At 38.2% G+C, this 20,640-nt stretch overlaps 1 protein-coding gene and 1 long non-coding RNA gene across 2 annotated transcripts in view; both read right to left on the reverse strand.

The window, feature by feature from the left end:
- The window catches only part of ACSM5 (acyl-CoA synthetase medium chain family member 5), a gene marked incomplete at its 5' end in the record, with an annotated part of 89,460 nt that overhangs the window by 52,302 nt on the left and 16,518 nt on the right, over positions 1-20,640 (reverse strand). The window lies entirely within an intron of this gene.
- On the reverse strand, positions 1,503-8,410 carry LOC112399422 (uncharacterized). Its single transcript, XR_003003215.1, has 3 exons — positions 8,330-8,410; positions 7,689-7,790; positions 1,503-1,813 (listed from the first exon to the last, which is right to left on the reverse strand). It is a non-coding gene; the product is annotated as an uncharacterized LOC112399422 (long non-coding RNA).

The raw sequence follows: 20,640 nt of genomic DNA on the forward strand, positions 1-20,640 counted from the left end.
AAAACCTTTATTTCTTCTTCATATCTGAAGGATAACTTTGCTGGTTAGAATAGTGTTGGCTGACAGTTTTTATCTTTCGACAATTTGAGTATGTCATTCCACTCTCTCCTGGCCTGTAGAGTTTCTGCTGAGAAATCTGCTGATAGGCTAATGCGGGTACCTTGGCACGACAATGTCTTTTTTTCCCCACTGCCTTTAAAATTCTTTTTTTAATCATTGATTTTGATAGCTTAATATAATGTATCTTGGAGAAGGTCTGTTTGCATTGAGATAATTAGGTGTTCTGTTAGCTTGTGGAGTCATATATCCAGTTCCTTCTCCTGGTTTGGGGAGTTCTCAGCTATTATTTCTTATTTATTTATATGCTCTCTGATCTCATCTTCTCTCCTCCTTGTGGAATACCAATTATCCTTATATTACGTTTTCTAATGGAGTCTGATGAGTTTCTTCATTTTTTAAAACCTTATTTCTCTCTCCTACCTGAATCATTTCTAGATTTCTATCTTTGAGCTCACTGATTCTCCTTTCCATATGGTCTGCTCTATTTCCAGTGGTTTCTAGTACAGTCTTTATCTCATTTTATTGAGTTCTTCAACTCCAGAATTTGTTTGTTTCTTTTTTCCAATCTCTTTTGTAAAGTATTCCTCTGTTCATCAACTTTATTCCTGAGCTCATTGAATTGCTTTTCTGAGTTTTCTTGTAGCTCAGTGAGTTTCTCAATGATAGCTATTTTGAATTCTCCATTAGTTAAAGCATGCTCTTCTGTGATTTTCAGTTTGGTTTTTGGAGAATTGTCATTTCTTTTTTGGTATACTGCATTGCTATCATTTTTCATGGTGCTTGATGAGATGTTTCTGTGCCAGTGCATTTGAAGTATCCAACACCTTTCTTAATAGATAAAGTTTTGCTTACTTTGTTTCTAACAAACCAGCAATTGGTAACTAGAGGTTTTTCCTTTGTTTTTAAGTAGGTGGCACTACAGCACAAGTTTTTTTTTTTTTTTAACATGTTTATTGGATATAATTGCTTTACAATGGTGTGTTAGTTTGTGCTTTATAACAAAGTGAATCAGTTATACATATACATATGTTACCATATCTCTTCCCCCTTGCGTCTTCCTCCCTCCCACCCTCCCTATCCCACCCCTTTAGGTGGTCACAAACCACCGAGCTGATCTCCCTGTGCTATGCGGCTGCTTCCCACTAGCTATCTATTTTATGTTTGGTAGTGTATATATGTCCATCCACTCTCTCACTTTGTCACAGCTTACCCTTCCCCCTCCCCATATCCTCAAGTCCATTCTCTAGTAGGTCTGTGTCTTTATTCCCGTCTTACCCCTAGCATCTTCATGGCGGTTTTTTCTTTCTTATATTCCATATATATGTGTTAGCATATGATATTTGTTTTTCTCTTTCTGACTTACTTCACTCTGTATGACAGACTCTAGGTCCATCCACCTCACTACGAATAACTCAATTTCGTTTCTTTTTATGGCTGAGTAATATTCCATTGTATATATGTGCCACATCTTCTTTATCCATTCTTCAGTTGATGGACACTTAGGTTCCTTTCATGTCCAGTTTTTGGTTCGTCTTTCCAGAGCTGCCTCTTGTGGTATTTGAGAATCTGCATTTTCCATCTTCCATTGTCTCTGTGGAAGGTGTGGCCCCATGCCCTCATAATTGCTTCTTGTGCCCCTGGGGTCACTGGTGCCTTGCTGTTGCTGGTGTCACTTCTGTTGCTGGCATCACCACCAGGAGCACTGGTATGGTGGAAGCTTCTGTTATGTCTGGGGTTGCCTAGGTTGCAGCCACTGCTGCCCCAGTTGGGGTAGTTGGAGGGAGGGGTAGAAGCTGGGGTCAGAGGTTGTCATGTTCATGGGCACCACCACCACAAGCAGGGGTCTGGAGTTTCATGTGCGTCTGTGGCTGAAGGGACTGGGGTCATGGGGCTCACTTCTACTGCTGCCCAGTTCTCTGTGGCCATGGGCACTGCTGCAGCTGGAAGCCAGAGTCATGTGTGTCACCTTCGCTGCTGCTACTGGATTCTCTGGGGCTGTGGCTCAGCCATGATAGCCAGGAGGCCAGTATCATGGGCACTGGTTCTGCCTCTTCTATGTGTTCCAACCCATCTACCTTCAGATTACAGATATGTAGATCTCTCTTGTGTTCTGGTGTGTTGAGCAGAGGAACCGGTGTTGTGTTATGGATGTTTTACTAGTTGTAGATTAAAGGAGAGAGACAAAGGGATTGTCTCACACCACCATAATGCTTAGAAGTACAGCTTTTGTATGTAATTGAAGTTAATTTGATATCAATACAAATTAGATTGTTATAATTTTAGGATGTTATATGTAATCCCCATAGCAACCATGAAGAAAATATCTAAGGAATATAAACTAAAGGAAATTAGAAGAGAAGCAAAATATGTCACTACAAAGTATCAACTAAACAAGAAAGAAGATAGTAGTGGAGGAAATGAGGGACAAAAAAGCATTAAGACGTACAGAAGATGAATAGCAAAATGGCATATGCAAGTCTTTCCTTATCAATAATTACTTTAAATGTAAATGGGTGAAACTCTCCAATCCAAAGGCAGAGATTTGCAGAATAGATGACAAAACATGATCCAACTCTACACTGTCTATAAGAGACTCATTTCAGATTCAAAGACACAAGTAGGTTGAAAAGATGGAAAAAGACCTTCCCTACAAATAGGAGACAAAAGGGTGGCTATCTAATAATATCAGACAAAATAAACTTGAAGTTGAATACTGGCACAAGTGACAATAAATGGACATTATATATTGAAAAAAAGATTAATTCACTGAGACTATCTAACATTCAGAAACATATATGCACCTAACAGCATAGTGCCAAAATATATGATGCAAACATAGACAGAATTAAAGGGAGAAATCAAAACTCCAAATTATATAAAATAAACATTGATGGAATTGAAGGGAGAAATATACAGTTCTACAATAACACTTGGAGAGTTCAATATATTACTTTCAATAATGGATAGAACAACCGGAAAGAAGGTCAGTAATGAAGTGGAGGACTTGACTAACACTACACACCCATTGGATCTGACCGATATATAAAATACCCTGCCTGAGAACAACAGAACACAACATTTTTCTCAAATGTACGTGGAACATTCTACAGGATGGGTCACATAATATGCCACAAAACAAAGATTAGTACATTCTAGAAGATTGAAATCATACAAGGTATCTTATCTGATCACACAGAATGAAATTAAAAATTAACAACAAAAAGAAAAGTGAGAAATTCACAAATATGTAGAAAATTAAGCAATACAGTCTTAAACAACCAATAAGTCAAAAATGAAATCACAGGGGAAATTAGAAATTACATGGAGATAAATAACAACCAAACTACAACATACCAAAGCTTGTGACTGTAACAAAAGCAGTGTTGCTTACGAATTTTAAACACCTACATTAGGAAAAAAAAAAATCTAACATCAGTAACTTAACACCTTAAGTAACAAGAAAGAGGAGAGCAAACTAAATCCAAAGCTAGCAAAAGAAGGAAATAACTTTGGATCTAAGAATAATAAAATAGAGAATAGGAAAACAATAGAGAGAACAAATAAAGCCAAAAGTTGGTTCTTTGATAAGATCAAAAATTGACAAATTTTTAGCTATATTAAGAAAAAAAGAGATGATTCAAATTATGAAAATCAGGAATGCAAGAGGAGATACTACTAGCAATTTTACATTCCAAAAAAAGAAAAGTTTATAAGAGAACACTATGAACAATTATTACCAAAAGACTGGATAATCTAGATGAAAGAGGCAAATTTCTAGAAACACATAATCTACCAAAAATGAATCATTAGGAAATAAAAAATCTGAATAGACCTATAACTAGTAAGGAGATTGAATCAGTAATCAATCCCTCCCCACCCTGAAGAGAAAGCCCCAGACCTGATGGCTTCATTGGTGAAAACTCTGAACATTTAAAGAAAAATTAATACCAATTATTCTCAGGCTCTTCCAAAAAATTGAAGGGGAGGGACCTCAATCTATGAGGTCAGCATTACTCTGACACCAAATTGAGACAAACATACTACAAGAAAAGAACACTACAGACCCTTACGAATAACTGGGGCAAAATTCTCAGCAAAATGCTAGCAAACAGAATTCAGCAACATATTAAAAGGATTATATACCATGTCCAAGTGGGATTTATTCCTGGTTCAACATATGAAAATCAATCAATATAATGAACCATACTAATAGAATAACAGTGGGGGCTGGGGGACCCCATATCTATTCAATTGATGCAGAGAAAGCATTTAACAAAATTCAGTACCCTTTCATGATAAAAACCTCAGTTTATTTAATAAACTAGGAATAGAAGGAAACAGCCTCAACATGACAAAGGCCATATATTTAAAAAAAAAGAGCATAGCTAACATCATTCTCACTGGACTGAAAGATTTTCTCTTAAGATCAGGAACAAGACAGGAGAGCCTGATCTCACCTTTTCTACTAAACGAAGTATTGGAAGTTTACCCAGGTCAATTAGGCAAGAAAAAGAAATGAGGCACCAAAATGAAACAGAATTAAAACTAGATCTGTTCACAGATAACATGATCTTACATGTACAAAACCCTAAAAAACTTTCTCTCACACACACAAATTGTTAGAGCTAATAAAGGAATTCAGCAAAGTTATAGGAAAGAAAATCAATGCACAAAACTTAAGGTGCAGTTCTATACTTTAACAATTAACAATCCAAAAAGGAAATTAAGAAAACATCAATAAGAATACAATACTAAGGATAAATTTAGTATAGCAGGTGAAAGACTTGTACACTGAAGATTAAAAATCACTGCTGAAAAAGAGAATGAAGACATAAATAAATGGAAAAGCATCCCGTATTCATTGATTTGAGACAATATTAAGGTGACAATGCTGCCCAACATTATCTACAGATTCAATGCAATGTCTATCAAAATTTCAGTGGTGTTTTTTGCAGACATAGAAAAACCCATCCTAAAATTCACATAAAATCTCAAGGGATCCCAAAGTGCAAACACAACCTTTAGAAAGGAGAAAAAAGTTGGAGGACTTACACTCCTGATTTCAGAAACTTACTTCAAAGCTATAGCAATCAAAACAATGTGATACATTCATGAAAAGAGACATACAGACCACTGGAAGAGCATAGAGAACCCAAAAAGTAACCCTCACATATACTGTCAATTGATTTTAGGCAAGGGTGCCAAGACCATTCAGTGGGAAAGACAGTCTTTTTAACAAATGGTGCTCGGAAACGTGGATGTCCACATGCGAAAGAATGAAGTTACCTTATATCATACACAAAACTTAATTCAAAATAGATCAAAAACTTAAATGTAAGAGCTGAGCTTATGAAACTCTTGGAAGAAAACACAGAGGAAAATCTTGCCTTGGATTTCACAATGATTTCTTGAATATGATATCAAAAGCACAGGAAACAAAAGAAAAATATTGAATACATAAAATGTTCTTCACCAAATTTAAAAACTCTGTATGTCATAGGATACTATTAAGAAAGTGAAAAGACAACCCACTGAATGGGAGAAAATATTTGCAAAGCATATAATTTGCATATCTGATAAGGTATTGATATCCAGCCTACATAAAGAACTCTTACAACTTAGAAACAACAACAACAGAAAAATGAACAAGCCAATTAAAAATGGGCAAAGAACTTGAATAGACAATTCTCCGAAGATATACAAATGGCCAATAAGAACATGAAAAGATGCTAGTCATTAGAGAAATGTCAATCAAAACCGCAATGAGTTACCACTTCAAACCCATTAGAATGGCCATTATTAAAAATAAACTGAAAATAGCAAGTGAGTGTAAGGATATGAGGAAATGAAAAGCCTTGTGCATGTGGAAAACATGTATGGCAATTCCTCACAAAGTTAAACAGAAGTACCATATGATCTAGCAATTCCATTTCTGGGTATATAACCAAAAGAAGGGAAAGAAGGGACCCAAACAGTTACTTGCAAAATCAGTGTTCATAGCAGCATTATTCACAAAGGCCAAAAGCTGGAAACAACCCAAATGTCCATCAAAACGTGGTATATACATGCAATGGAATATTATTCAGTCTCAAAAGATGACAGTTTGCTAAAACATGGATGAACCTTGAAAACATGGTGCTAAGTGAAATAAGCCAGACACAAAAGGGCAAATGTTGTATGATTCCACTTATATGAGGTAACGAAAACAGGCAAGTTCTTAAAGACAAAAAGTACCATTAGAGGTTACCAGATGCGGTGAGATGGGGACTAGGCAGCTGTTGTTAAATGGGAACAGAATTGCTTCTGGGGATGGAGGAAATTGTCGGCAGACGCATGGTGGTGACGGTTGTGCAATTGTAAATTTTACTCAGTGCTACTGAACGGTTTGCTCAGGAATGGTGAAAAGGGTAAATTTTATATCATATATATATATAAACCTACAATAGAGCATAAGGAAACCTGCTGTAGCTCTTCATCAGACAAACCCTAATTAGCAGGGTTTTAGGTCATGCCCCAATACAAAGAAAATAAAAGAACAGAATAAAAGCCAACAAATCTCAATGGAAGAGTGACATGTCTCATTGCCATGAGAACGTGTGAAATGAAAGAAATCAGTGTGGCCATATGTGAAGACATCTTTGCAAAATAAAATATGTACAATTCTTTTTAAGTCATGGCTTTGTACCACGCCAGTTCAATTTAACCAAAATCTCTGTGGTTGGATCCAAGTATTTAAAAATAAAGAACCCTTCAAATGATTCTAACGTACAGGCAGTATTAAGAACTGCTGATCTAGATACCTGTTACTCTGTGTTCATTTTCCCTTTTATCCAACCTTTACACTGTGCTACTGAGAATTAAGGCTAAGGCTTGCATGATTGCTTCTGGACAATAGTACCACAGAGGGACAGGGCCCCACCCACCCACCCAAGGACAGTGTGAGCACAACAGTGACACCAGTGGCTGTGACTTTGTAGAAAGGAGATGGAGGCTGAGATCAATTTCAGGGTCTGTCTACCCTTCTACAGTCCATCTTGGAAGCTGAGGATTTCCTCTTAGTGGCCACTCCTAGCTAGGGTTTGTCTGATGAAGAGTTACAGCAGGTTTCCTTATACTCTATTGTAGGTTTCTGTAGTCCCTGGATTTCTCATTTAGAGTTTGGGGTCCAAAACACACCACTTTGAATCCTAGGCCTGCCATTTATTTGACATGGGAAAGACACGTTAAGCTTCCAATCTGCAGCTTCTGCCTCTTTAAAGTGGGGAGGCTCAGCGAGTATAATAGATTTGTTTGCACCCTGTTGGTAAGTGTGGTGGTATGACGTGAACCCAGTCAAAGCCAGCATTCTTAACCACAGACATCACTGGACCCCAAGTCTGGTGGTTCTGAAGCCAGGCTGTTTTCTACCCCAACAGTCCGCCCATAAGTGCCAGATGGGTTATGACAGAAAGGGATGTGGGAACACACTATGAGCTTTGAGATTAATTAGAACAGGTTTCATTGACTTGGAGTGAATAAAGGAAGAAGGAAGAAGTCTCAAGACGCAGAGTTGAGTCCAGTCCCTTTTCACCTACACAGCTCCCTGCAAGGATTCTTGGGCCGTGCAGGGGCAGATGGTGTGTCCTTACCTCGTAGCACATGAAGATGCCTATGGGCCTGGTGGGTTTGATCCTGATGCCAATGTTTCCTTCAGTGTTGGGCGGCAGGATGTTGCCCTTGTCATCAATGATCTGGAGCAAGAGACCTGTGAATCCCACCCTGCAGGGATCCCCAACACTCCTGCCCCACCCAAACACTGCCTGGCTCATTCATGTGACACAGTGGGGGTTATTGGGGGAGGAGGTTGTGGTAGAGGAGCCCTGTCAGAAAATAGAATAAAACTGTCAAAGTCTTTGAAATCAGCAAATGGTAAAACCCAAGTCATGGGTCCATTTGTTTCATGCATATATAGACATCACAAATGTGTCTTCAAGCGAGAAGAACACGGATCAGGAAAAACTAAAGGCACCCGCAGTGGAGAGAGCCGCCTGTGCTACTGCAAGTACTCTTTCCCAGGCTCGGTGCATGAGGCCTCTGGCTGTCCTGGCAAGCTGCACTCACGCCCAGGACATTGCAGTTCTCAACTGAAAACTCCTCAGGAAACTGGAGGAAAAGTAGGCGGAGAAGAGGAAGGGCAGCCGGGAGGCATGACCTGTTCTGTCACCTCGTGTCACACAATGGTCCAACCCTAGCCGAGCACTAATGTCTACCAATGTCTTTACCACCAGACCTGAATGTCGTAGGGTGGGATGGCCTTCCCCAAGGAACCCGGCTTGATCTTCATGCCCCGGAGAGTGCCACAAGTTGTTCCCTGTTCGCAAAGAAGAGAACTGGGGTTGGCCAAGAGTCCAGGCTAATCACAAAGCAGCAAGAATCAAACACAGCAACCTTGCTCACAGATGTCATTTGATGCTGTGCAAAGAGCCCTCATGGGGAAGCTAGAAGGCATCGACCCCACTCTAGTCAGCAGACATTCACTGTACCTGACATGGACTGGACCTGAGCCTGGTGCTGGGGCTACAGAGTCCAGTGGGAGAGGCCATGAAGAAGCAGAGGAGTGAACCCAGGGCCGTGGGCATGTAACATAGGGTGCGGAGTGCCCACTGTGTGCCAGACATGTGTCCCTTTGCCGGGGAGGGTCGTGAGTGTATGTAACGACCGTTTACTTGTAGCTGCCTTGACTGCTTCTCAGAGCTGTGCTGAGGTTATTCAGATTGTTCACGTTGTTCCCCTACCCCCACGTCTTCCTGATGAACCTTATTCCTTCTTCATGGTTCTCGAAATTATCACTTTCCTAAGGTTAAGCGCTTCACACAGAGAGACCAAGGTTTGAATCCTGACTCCACCACTCACTAGCTATGTACCAAGTAATCCCCCTTGATCTCCTCCTCTGTCAAAGGGGGGTAACTATAACATTATCGTTTAGAGTCCTTGTGAGTGTGTGCCAGGCACACACCAAGTATTCAGTAAACAACTACTATTAGCTATCATTCAGGCCCTAATAAAAGGAAGTTGGGAGATTCTCTTTCTGTGGTATTTTTCCCCACACTTCTATTGTTGCTTGTCTGTTTCCCTCAGTAGATAATGAGCAGTAGAGACTGTAGACAGTAGAGACTGTAGACAGTAGAGACTGTAGACAGTAGAGACTGTCCCATCCATCTCTGCACCCCCAGCATCTAAACACAATACCTACCTAAAAACAACAGTGACAACCATAGCTGCAATAGGGGTTAGACACTGTGCCCAGAGCTTTGTATACTTTCTTTCATTTACTTTATCATAACCTTGCAAGACTGGCATATTTCCATTTTGGAGATGGGGAAGCTAGACTCTGCAAGATTCAGTGATATGCCTACAGTCTCGAAGCCTATAACTGGCAAGGCTGAGATGTGAACTGGGGTCAGAGCTCCTGAGAGAGGAAGTACTTTCCCCTCTGCAATGTCACTGCTTACACTACAGGCACGTGGAAAATGTCACAGAAATGAGTGGATAGGTGTGAAAATGTTTGGAGAAATAAAGCACCATCCGGGTATCGGGGAATATTCTGTTGTTATGAATAGTTGATGTGAAGGGACTAGTGTCATGGGTGTAGCATGTAGTTCTAACCTCACCCTTCTTGTCTGAATGCAAACTGTGAGCTAGCAAGGACAGACCTAGAGTCTTAACATTTCTCAAGACTGGAAGCAGACCCAATAACTGATTATTTATTTATTTATTTATGCAAAATAATGTCAGACAAGTATGTCAATTGGGACTGAAATGGCTATCTTGCTACTGGCCCTGAGAAGACAATCATACCTCTGTCAGCTAAAGGGATGATAGGGAAGTAGGGGAAAGTGGCTCTGCCCAGCATCGGAAATGCATTGAAAATGTGTTAGAAGTGAGATACCTGCCCACACTATCATGGATAAAGTCCTTGAGATTCAAGACATGCATGATTCTTTGAATGCCCTGCCCACCTGACTGGTCAGTGATCCTCTTTGGGATCACAGTGTGTGTGTGTGTGTGTGTGTGTGTGTGTGTGTGTGTGTGTGGCGTGTATATAGAAGATCTCTCCTCCTGCTAGTGTCTCACCATCAAAGCTGTGTGCTCTCCTCATAAACACCCAGAAATGAACTAGTGAACTTCAGGGGTTCATGTAAGTGGAGAGAAGAAGGATCACAGGTAACAGCCCTGAGAGCAGGAATTTGGGAGAGAACAGAAAAGTCTGCTGTGAATATTTGCAGTAGTTTGCTAGGTACGTTGTGCGATGTAAATCCTCTCATCTATTTTCCCCATGAAGATTTCCATAAATAATACAAAAACCATCACAAAATAATGATGGATTCCCTGAAGGAAATGGGTAGAAGTGATTGGGGTCTTAGTACCACTTTGCACGGGGCTGAGCTGAGCCAGCTCGTAGGGATGAGGGAGGTGGCAGAATCCCTTGTCACCCTCTCCTCATATATACGGAGCCTGTAGTGATGGACAGCAGGGCTGGCTTCATTGAGGGTATGTTCCTCATTCTTCTTGAGCTTTATCCAAAGTACATAAAATGGGCAGAGTCTCCAATAGAGTCAATATTCATGCCCCGGTTGAATTTGTATGGGGTTTGTTCACCATCTCAAGAACGTTGCAACAAGTAGCTATAATATGAGCTTAGAAATACAGCTGGAAACATAATTCTGTCAGATTGAGGGTTCATGAATAAAATCAAGCTGTATTTCAGTTATCTTCATAAATTGAACTCCTTGATATTTTAAGTCTTTTATGTCTAAAACATGTTAGCTCTGATTCTGAAGTAGCCATTTCAATTTCAGAGTCGCTAAAAGATACATAAACAACCATAAGGTTCAAAGAGCAGATTTCAAGTGAGCTAAGAATTAATCCACAAACATGGGGAAATGCAAAAATAAAATTACAGTGTGATACTACATACCCATCAGATTGGCAAAAATTAAAACTTGAAAAAAAACAAATATTGCCAGACATGTAAAACAATGGGAATTCTCCTACCCTGCTAGGGGGAGCATACCTTGGTTCAATACTTTGGAAAATAAGGTAGTAGGGTGCAATGTCAGTGTGACCTAGCAATTCCTCCCCTAGAGAAGATCTACAGCAATGTGTGTTTACGTGTTTATGTACATGTTCAAAAATTCAATGCAGCATTAATCATCAACAGTCCCAAACTGAAAACTACCAGTCTCTTGTTGCCGAGTACAAGCTCCAGACGTGCAGGCTCAGTAGTTGTGGCTCATGGGCCTAGTTGCTCCGTGGCATGTGGGATCTTCCCAGACCAGGGCTTGAACCTGTGTCCCCTGCATTGGCAGGCAGATTCTCAACCACTGCACCACCAGGGAAGCCCCCCCGACAAAGATTTTTAAATGACTGTCTTAAATACACTGAAAGCGCTAAAGGAAAACTCAAAGAACTAAAGCAAATCAGGAAAATAATATATGCACAAAATGAGAATATCAACAAAGAGATACAAATTACAAAAGATCCAAACAGAAATTCTGAAGCTGAGACATACAATAACTGAACTGAAATCTTCACAAAGGGACTCAACAGTAGACAGAGTAGGCAGAAGAAAGAATCAGTACACTTGAAGACAAGTCATCTAAAATTAATGAGTCAGAAGAACAAAAAGAAAAATACAAGAAGAAAAATGAACAGAGCCTAAGAAACTTATGGGGCACAATCAAATAGACCAATATACACATTATGGGACTATCAGAAGGAGAAAAAAGAGAGAAAATGGAGCATAGAACTTATCTGAAGTAATAATGGCTAAAAACTTCTCAAATTTGAGGAAAGGCATGGAGAGACAAATACAAGAGGCTCAATGAACTCCAAGTAGGAAAACCCAGACACCCACAGAGAGACATTACAATCAAACTACAGATGACAAAGACAAAGAGAGCATCTTAAAAGCAGCAAGAGAAAAGTGACTCATCAATTGAAATGAAAGGACATTAGAGAGTAACTTAAATATAAAAGTATAAAGTTCTTTAATAAAGATAGATACAAAGACAAATATAAAAACAGTATTGTTATAATTTTGGTTCATAGCTTCACTTTTTATTCTTTCACTGTATGGAAACCACAAAAGCATAAAAAATAATTATAAATCTATGTTAATGGGTAGACAATATGTAAAGATATAGTTTGTGAAATCAATAACATAATATAGGAAGGTGCAAGGGAACCGGAAAACAGTAGGGTTTTGTATGTGAATGAAGTTAAGTTGTTATTAGTTTCAAATGAAGTGTTATAATTTGGAATGTTATATGTAATCTCCATGGTAATCACAAAGAAATTATCTACAGAATATTCCCAAAAGGAAACGAAAAGAACATCAAAACATATCACTACAAAAAATCAACTAAACACAGAAGAAGGCAGTAAGGGATGAACTGAGGGACACAAAAGTTGTGACATCAAGGAATCAATTAACAATATGACAATAGTCAGTCATCCTTATCAGTAATTACTTTAAATGTAAGTGAATGAAATTCCCCAATCAAAAGAACTAGATTGGCAAAATGGATAAAAAACTCAGAATTCAACTATATGCTTTCGACAGAATTGTTACTTCCATGTGATGGAATATGATAAAACCAATCAAGAAAACTTTCAGAATATTTTTGCAGTAGAAATCTTATAATACAATATCAATTTAGAAAAGCAACACCATATTTACATTAAAACCAAATTTATATAATAGTATCCATTCATTCATTCAATATATATTTGCCAAATTCTGATTATTTCTTAGGCACTGTTCTTAGACCAAAAGGATACAATGGTGAACAAGACATGCATATACACATGTATGTAAACAGTTTTAAATGTTTATGGACAACTTTCATTTTCTTGTTTAAATCAAGTCTTTTATTTTCCCCAAGTAAAACCATTTTTTAAAGTTTTTTTAATTCCCCAAACAAAGCATGTTCAGAGTAAAAGTTCACGCAAGGCACAATCTTACTAACAGAAAAATTTCTTATGAACAGAAAAATTTCTTCAAGTTTCTCATCACATTTTCACTCCCTGAAGGTCAACGCTGATAATTCTATGGTGTATAATCTACCAGAAATTATTTCCCACATATGTGCAAACATGATCCTACCATCTTTGCCTCATATGATTGGAACAAAAGAGTGTGTCTCACCTGAGATAAGAATTATATACATATATACATACATACACACACACAGATATATGTATATACATATAGTCATATCTATGGAAAAATCAGTGCTATGAAAAAAATTATTCTCCAACAGATTAAGGAATGTTAGCAAGTATAAATGACTAGTTGTGCACTGTCTATATAAGGGGAACAGACTATATAATATTTCTGTATGAGTTTACAAAATGATAGAAAGTTTGACGTATCAAGGTAAAAATAATTTTTGTTTTTATTCAGACAAATGTTTAGACTCCTAACTCTTGCAATTTGAAGAAGATATTGCTTAAGCATTTATGGTTTGGGGGGCTCAGAATTAATCTGATAATGTGATATTAAGATTAGCATGTTTTCAAAAGATAAAACACAACCTTTAAACTGGATATGAGATTTACAGTTTTATGCAGTGAGGTTTGAAGCCAAAGGAAAATTGAGAAATAGATCTAAAAAATAAAACACTAAGTCAGCAATAAAAAGGAATGAAGAAGTAATACACAAGACAGTATGAATGAATCTCAAAAACATGCTGAGTAAAAGAAACCAGACACAAAAGAGTGCATCTTATATTATTCCATTTCTATGAAACCCTAGGAAAGAGAAATATAATGGCTAGTGACAGCAAATTAGTGTCTACCTGGGGCTCAGGGTGGGGATGGGTGGGTATTGACTAGGAAAGGACAAAAGGAAATTTTTGAGGTGATTGAAATGTTCTAAAACTTATTAAACTATCATATAAAGTGTGTGAGTTGTATTCTAGGTAAATTATAGATAAATACAGTTGATTTAAATAAGCAAAAACTTACATAGCTACTCCTTGTTAATCTCTAACTAAAATATAAAGAAGGAAAATTGGAAAGGTAGATCAATTACTCATGTGATTGATGAATGAGATGATTCTTTCTGAATGTTAAAACACATAAGAATTTACTGCCTATAGAAAGGGCTTGCCTTATTTTTAATTAAAATGAAATACAAGTAGAATTTCTATAATTTCTGTAAATTAATGATAGAATATGATAGATTTCATAGAATTTAAATCCTAATTGACATAGATAAAACACTTTCCCCAACAATGATATAACTCACATTCTCTTCCATTGCATTTGTAATGTTTACTAACCTCCAGAAATTTCAAAACTCAGAGTATACTTTTTGACCACAATAGAATTAAGCTAGAAATCATTAACAAGAAGATAATGAGAAACCCACCTCAACTATCAGGAAACTAACCAATACATTTTTATGTAATCTATGGCCAGAGAAGAATCAAAAGGCAAATAAAAAATATTTTGAACTTAATGATAATAAAATGTGACATATCAAAATTTGTATAATGTACCTAAGAGGAGTGCTTAGTGGGAAATTTATACTTTTAATGCAGATATTGGAAAAGAAGGAAGGCTTAAAAGTAAGGACATAAGCTTCCATTTCAAGAAGCTGAAAAAAGAATAGCAAATTAAATCAAGGGAGGATACAAGAAAAGAAATAATAAAGATAACAGTAGGCATCAATGGAATGGAGAGCAAATACACAAGAGAGAATATCAGTAAAACCAAAACTGGTTTTGAAAAGATTTATAAAATTGGTAAACTCCTTGGAAGACTTATCAAGAAAAAAAAAGAGAATAAACATATTAAAAATATCAAGAATAAAAAGTGTACATTATTACAACTCTTAGACATTAAAATAGCAATAATTTATGTCAAAAAATAACTTTATGACATTTTGAATGAAATGAACAAATTGCTAAAAAAATTTAACTTTCCAAAGTTGATGAATAGAAATCTTAATAACCTATCTATTAAAAAAAAAAGTTAAATCCTTTACTAAAAGCTTTTCTCTCAGTGAACACCCCAGATTTTATGTCTAAATATTTCGATATGCATGCTAGTGTGCTGAGTTTGACCTGAAAAACTGCTGGTTTTTGTTTTTTAGGAAAACAGTGATAATTATACTTTAATTATATCTCAATAAAACAGCAACAAAAAAATAGTGATAACTTTTAAATTCTTTATCAAAGCTCTTAGAAGAGCACCTGGTACATAGTAAATGTTCGTTAAATATGTACTGAATGAATAAATAAAAAACAACAACTCTGGAACATAAATAAGGAATTTCAGGGTTAAATTAAATCTAAAGATGACCCCAATCACCAGTGGGCCAACCCCAACTCCAGGTGCCCCAACCCCATGGCCGGCTATCCCAGGATCCAGCTTCACCCATCAGAGGGCCAAGATCAGCCCTGGAACATCCCAGGCCACATGGCCAGCAACATCAGGGACCAGCCTTGCCTACAGGCTGGCAACCATTACATGAGACAGGAAATGTCAGCCAACCAGTCTGGGGGCCAGCCTTGACTACCAGTGCACCCACGGTAGTTGGCCATGCCACAACAAAAGGGCCTACATAGCCCATAGAGGGGGGGACCCTAGAGCATATAACCCTAGAGCATATAACTCTGGTGACCAGAGGGGAGTGTGCTGCTGGGCCCATAGGACATCTCCTACATTAGGCCACTTCTCCAAGATCAGGAACCACTTATGTAGGAGTGTTAAAAGGCAAAGAAATAAAATCATCTATACCCACAATAAGTAGTTATGCAAAACTACTGGATATGCAAAAGAAAAATATGTAAACTATGTACATATTTTACATATGTAAAATATGTCATCAAAAACAACAAACATGGGGGGGAACAGTAAAAATGTAGGGTGGTTAGAATGCATTTGACCTTAGGAGATCATCAACTTAAAAAAACAACAACATATATATATAAATATATATGTGTATATATATATATATATATATATAATGTCATGACAACCAAAAACCTATAATAGGTACACACACAGAAAAGTGAAAGAAATTCAAGCATAATACTAAACATGGTCATCAAATCACAAGGGAAGAGAGGAAAAAAAGAAGAAAAGAACAAAAAACGAACTACCAAAACAACCAGAAAACAGCAAAATGGCAATAAGTACATACCTAGCAATAATTACTTAAATATAAATGGATTAATATTCCAATCAAAAGACATAGAGTAGCTGAATTGATAAAAAAAAAAAGACCCATTATATCCTGTGAAGAGGGTCACTTCGGATCTAAAGTCATACACAGACTGAAAAAGTGAGGGGATGGAAAAATTATTCCATATAAATGGAAGTGAAAAAAAAAAAAAGCTGGTGTGCCAATATACATATCAGACAAAATAGACTTTAAAACAAAAAGCGGGGCTTCCCTGGTGGCACAGTGGTTAAGAATCCACCTGCCAATGCAGGGGACATGGGTTCAAGCCCTGGTCCTAGAAGATCCCACATGGTACAGAGCAACTAAACCTAGGCACCACAACTACTGAGCCTACACTCTACAGCCCACAAGCCACACCTACTGAAGTCTGTGCTCTTAGAGCCCATGCTCCACAACAAGAGAGGACACTGCAATGAGAAGCTCGCATACCACAACGAAGAGTAACCCCCATTCACCACAACTAGGGAAAGCCTGTGCGCAGCAAAAAAGACCCAACACAGCCAAAAATAAATAAAATAAATTTAAAAAAATAGAAATAAAATAATAAAACAAAGAGCATAATGGGAAACAAGAAGGACATTTCATAATGATAAAGGAATCAATCCAACAAGATATAACAATTGTAAATATATAGGCAGCCAACACAAGAGCACCTAATGCATAAAGCAAATACAGTTGACCCTTGAACAACACAGGTTTGAACTGTGTGGGTTCTGTTGCATTTCTTTTTTTTTTTCTGTTGCATTTCTATACATGAACAATTAACTATCACAAAGAAAAATTAAGAAAACAATCCCGTTTACAATTGCATCAAAAAGAATAAAAGACCTAGGAATAATTCTAACCGAAGAGGTAAAAAACTTGTATCCTGAAAACACATGTGAGGTACTCACTAAATCCTAACTGAATGAATGAATGCAGTATCAAAGAGACAGAATGAATGATTTTGGACATGAACGTGACCTCTCATGAATAGATTTGGGAGGCTGCTCCATGAATCAATTGGAGTGTAGTATCCTTGGAGCCTAGAGTAATATAGAGTTTAATTACCAAGGATAGTCACGGGTTGTAAATTGGTGGCCTGAATGAGTGACTATATTCCACCCCTGGACGTATGTTGCCTGGATTATGCTAAAAAAAAAGTTACATTAAAATGTTGGATTTCTAACTTAACATTTTTAATAAGTAAAATGTGTGGAAAATTGAGTCAAAATCAATTCTATTTGTTATATGGAAGATTTCAGAGACATGGAAATAAGGGGCAGGAGTATCTCAGAGGCACGCAAGTCTCTGGTTCAGAACTATTGTTCCTGAGGCCCGTCTGCATCTCTACCCCCGTCTTGGTAATGTCCTGTCCTGAATTCTATGAGCCAACAGTCTTTCCTGCCTGAGATTGGGTTTCTGTCACTTGAGACTCTAAGAATATTGACAAATATGCACCACCACACTCAGGACAGAGGAGGCTAATATCACAGCGCCTTCCTTACTGGACTGGGATCTGGCCTCGGGGTTTTCCCCAGGACAGCATCCAGCTAGCTATTACCGATACATCACTTGACCTGTGAAATAAAGTTTCTTTGCCAGTCCAGATCCCAACAAATGCTTCTAACATGGGAGCAGAACGCTCATTTATGAGGATGCTTCTTGAAGTTTGATTGTGAAAATTGGCTTAAGCTAGAACTTCTGTTCTATGAGAAGAAAGCCACTTCACAGATAGCTCTGAGGTTCAAGCACTTCATCACCGCAAACAATTAAGCCTCCTCCCCGTTTCAGCAATAAGATAATACTGTTTGACAATAGACCCATAAAAGAGATCCATAAAACCTGACTCAATTTATTTTCAACCTGTTTAGACTCGCAATAACCAAACCCCAATTAATTTAGATGCTGCCCTTGGAACCCTGCAACTCTCTGTAGAAAAGAGGATAGATATGGGAAAGCTTCATCCCTTAGAGTTTCCTTGTCTGTGTGGACCCTTAGACCACATGAACTAAAGTATGTCCCCTTCCTTTTTAGTGCCTGTCAATAAACAGTACTGTCTTTTGTTTTATCAGAGCACTTAAGGGAAGAAAGACCCTAAGATAACCAGCTGGCTCAGACGTTTGACCCTCATCCTTTGGAGGAAATAATTTGAATTGCCAATATTTACAATTTGGGAGATTTCATTTACAATGTGAATTGAAGATTTCTCTTGAAAACTCAGAAGGCCTGGCAACACTGGGCCTTTATTTCAACCTGGCACCAACTGGTTGGAGCTGAAAATTAAATGGAATGTTGTCCAATTCAACAGGGTTTCCACTACTCCCTATGTTGTTACAGCTACTTGCTTCTGCACTTACTGTACCTATCCAGCTCTTGTCGACATTTGAGCTTAAAACCCCCATTCTAGGCTAACATCCCAAGAGGGACAGGGATTTCCCCAAGGTTTCAAGGCAAGTTTAGTAGCAGAGCTAGTTCTAAAACCTGCTTATCCTGCTATTTTTTCCAACACATACCTGTCTCCACAGGCATGAGCTCATTGAGAGCAAGAAACCAGACTCAGTTGCTATTTTTATACACACGTGTTTACATCACTGCAGGATCCTCCTTAAAATACTCAAGGACAGTGCAAACAACCCCTTAGTAAGTGGCTAAAAACCAAAACAACACCAAGAGAAATAATGTGGAAATTAATTAATCCTTTATTATGGGCTGAATTGTGTCCCCTCAAAATTCACATGTTGAAGTCCTAGCCCTCAATACCTCACAATGTGACTGTATTTGGACATAGAATCTTTAAAGAGGTAATGAAGTTAAAACGAGGTCATTTTATGGACCCTAATCTCATATGACTGGTGCACAGTGCCTTGAAGAGTTCTTGCAACAGAGCTTTGATTTCACAAGCATTTGGACTGAAAGCTGTTTATTTTAGCGTGTTATAGGGGATCCTAGAGCTACAGAGCCAGGTTTGGCTCCACTGGGTACCAGCTGAGTGATCTTGACCACCATTCATGTCTCCAAACTTGAGGGCATCGTAGTAACACCCACTATCTGGCTTCCACAAGGATTAGCAAGATAGTCAATATAAATCACTTTGCCAGCACTGAGTCTGATACACCAAACCCACTGTGGGACAGGCTCTATATCCAGCACACAGCCCCAGGGGTCTCTGCTTCTCTTCTCCCAGGACCCTCTTCTTTTCAGAGTACCTGGGCCCTGGAGGAATGTGGACGATAGAATGGTGCCCATGGGTGGGTAGAGAAGAATGACTGAAAAAAGTCATGACTCCATCAAAAAGCTGGATCTTACAGTCTGAAAATATACCTGCTCTTCTGAGCAAATGCCCCTGCCCTGCTCACTCCTCCCCTCTCTCTCTCCTTTTGTAGGCAGACTGGCTCTTCTAGTGGACTGAAGTTTTAATTAAGGGTAGCTAAAATTAAACAGCAAAGTTAATCAGCCCTTTCGTTGCTCTCTTCTACCTTTTTGTTATCACATCCTGCCTCTTCTGAGTCTTCTTTCTCAATATTGATTATTGGATTCTCTTCCTCTTTATTCTATTAAAGTATTGTTGTTCTCCAAGGACTCATGCACACCCAACAGTTTCTCTCATTCCATTTATTCCCTCTCTCTCTCTCTCAATAATTTCCTAACCACATTAAAATCTTTACTTCCCCCAGAGTTCAAACTTAAATATCCAGCTGATTACTAAATATACACTAACCTCAGTATTTCATAGACAGCATAGATAAATTATCATGACCACAATTGAATTCTGTGTTCCTGCCTCCAAACTTATTCCTCTCAGTCTTAAAACCACCTCTCCCAGTTTACTTAGTCAAACACCTAGACATCATACTTCTGTGTCTCCTTGCCCTTAACCCTATCTGCCTTACTTAGTCACTAAGTTACCAGGTTCCAAGAAGAAGGAATTCTTCTTCTAAGCATTTCTCAAATTCTCCTTTAATACATTTACCACTCGGTTACCAAGGTAATCATTTAGAAATAAATTGTTGACTGAGTTCATTACTGTCCAGATAAAGTCCAAACTTTTTATCATGTAACGACCACCTCTTCTGACATTGCACAACTTGAACCTGATATTGAGATAATATTGAATGCAAGTGAGGTGACTATTCTTTTTCAGGGTAAGTTTCTCCTTCTATCTACAGATTATGGTAGCACTAAGACCCGGAAGACCTGTCTCGGCCCCTAGAGATGGCAGACTGCTTTTCCCTGTGGATTGTCACTCTCCTTGCTAGCCCTGACTTCTAAAGATTGGTTAGTGCCAGTAGGTTCATGCTCCAACCAGGAAGGGAGAAGCAGAGTTCACATTGGCTTGATGTACGTCCTGTCCTCTCACTTCC

This window comes from Neophocaena asiaeorientalis, unplaced genomic scaffold, assembly GCF_003031525.2.
Source record: "Neophocaena asiaeorientalis asiaeorientalis breed wild unplaced genomic scaffold, Neophocaena_asiaeorientalis_V1.1 scaffold91, whole genome shotgun sequence".
Classification (NCBI taxonomy): Eukaryota; Metazoa; Chordata; class Mammalia; order Artiodactyla; family Phocoenidae; genus Neophocaena; species Neophocaena asiaeorientalis.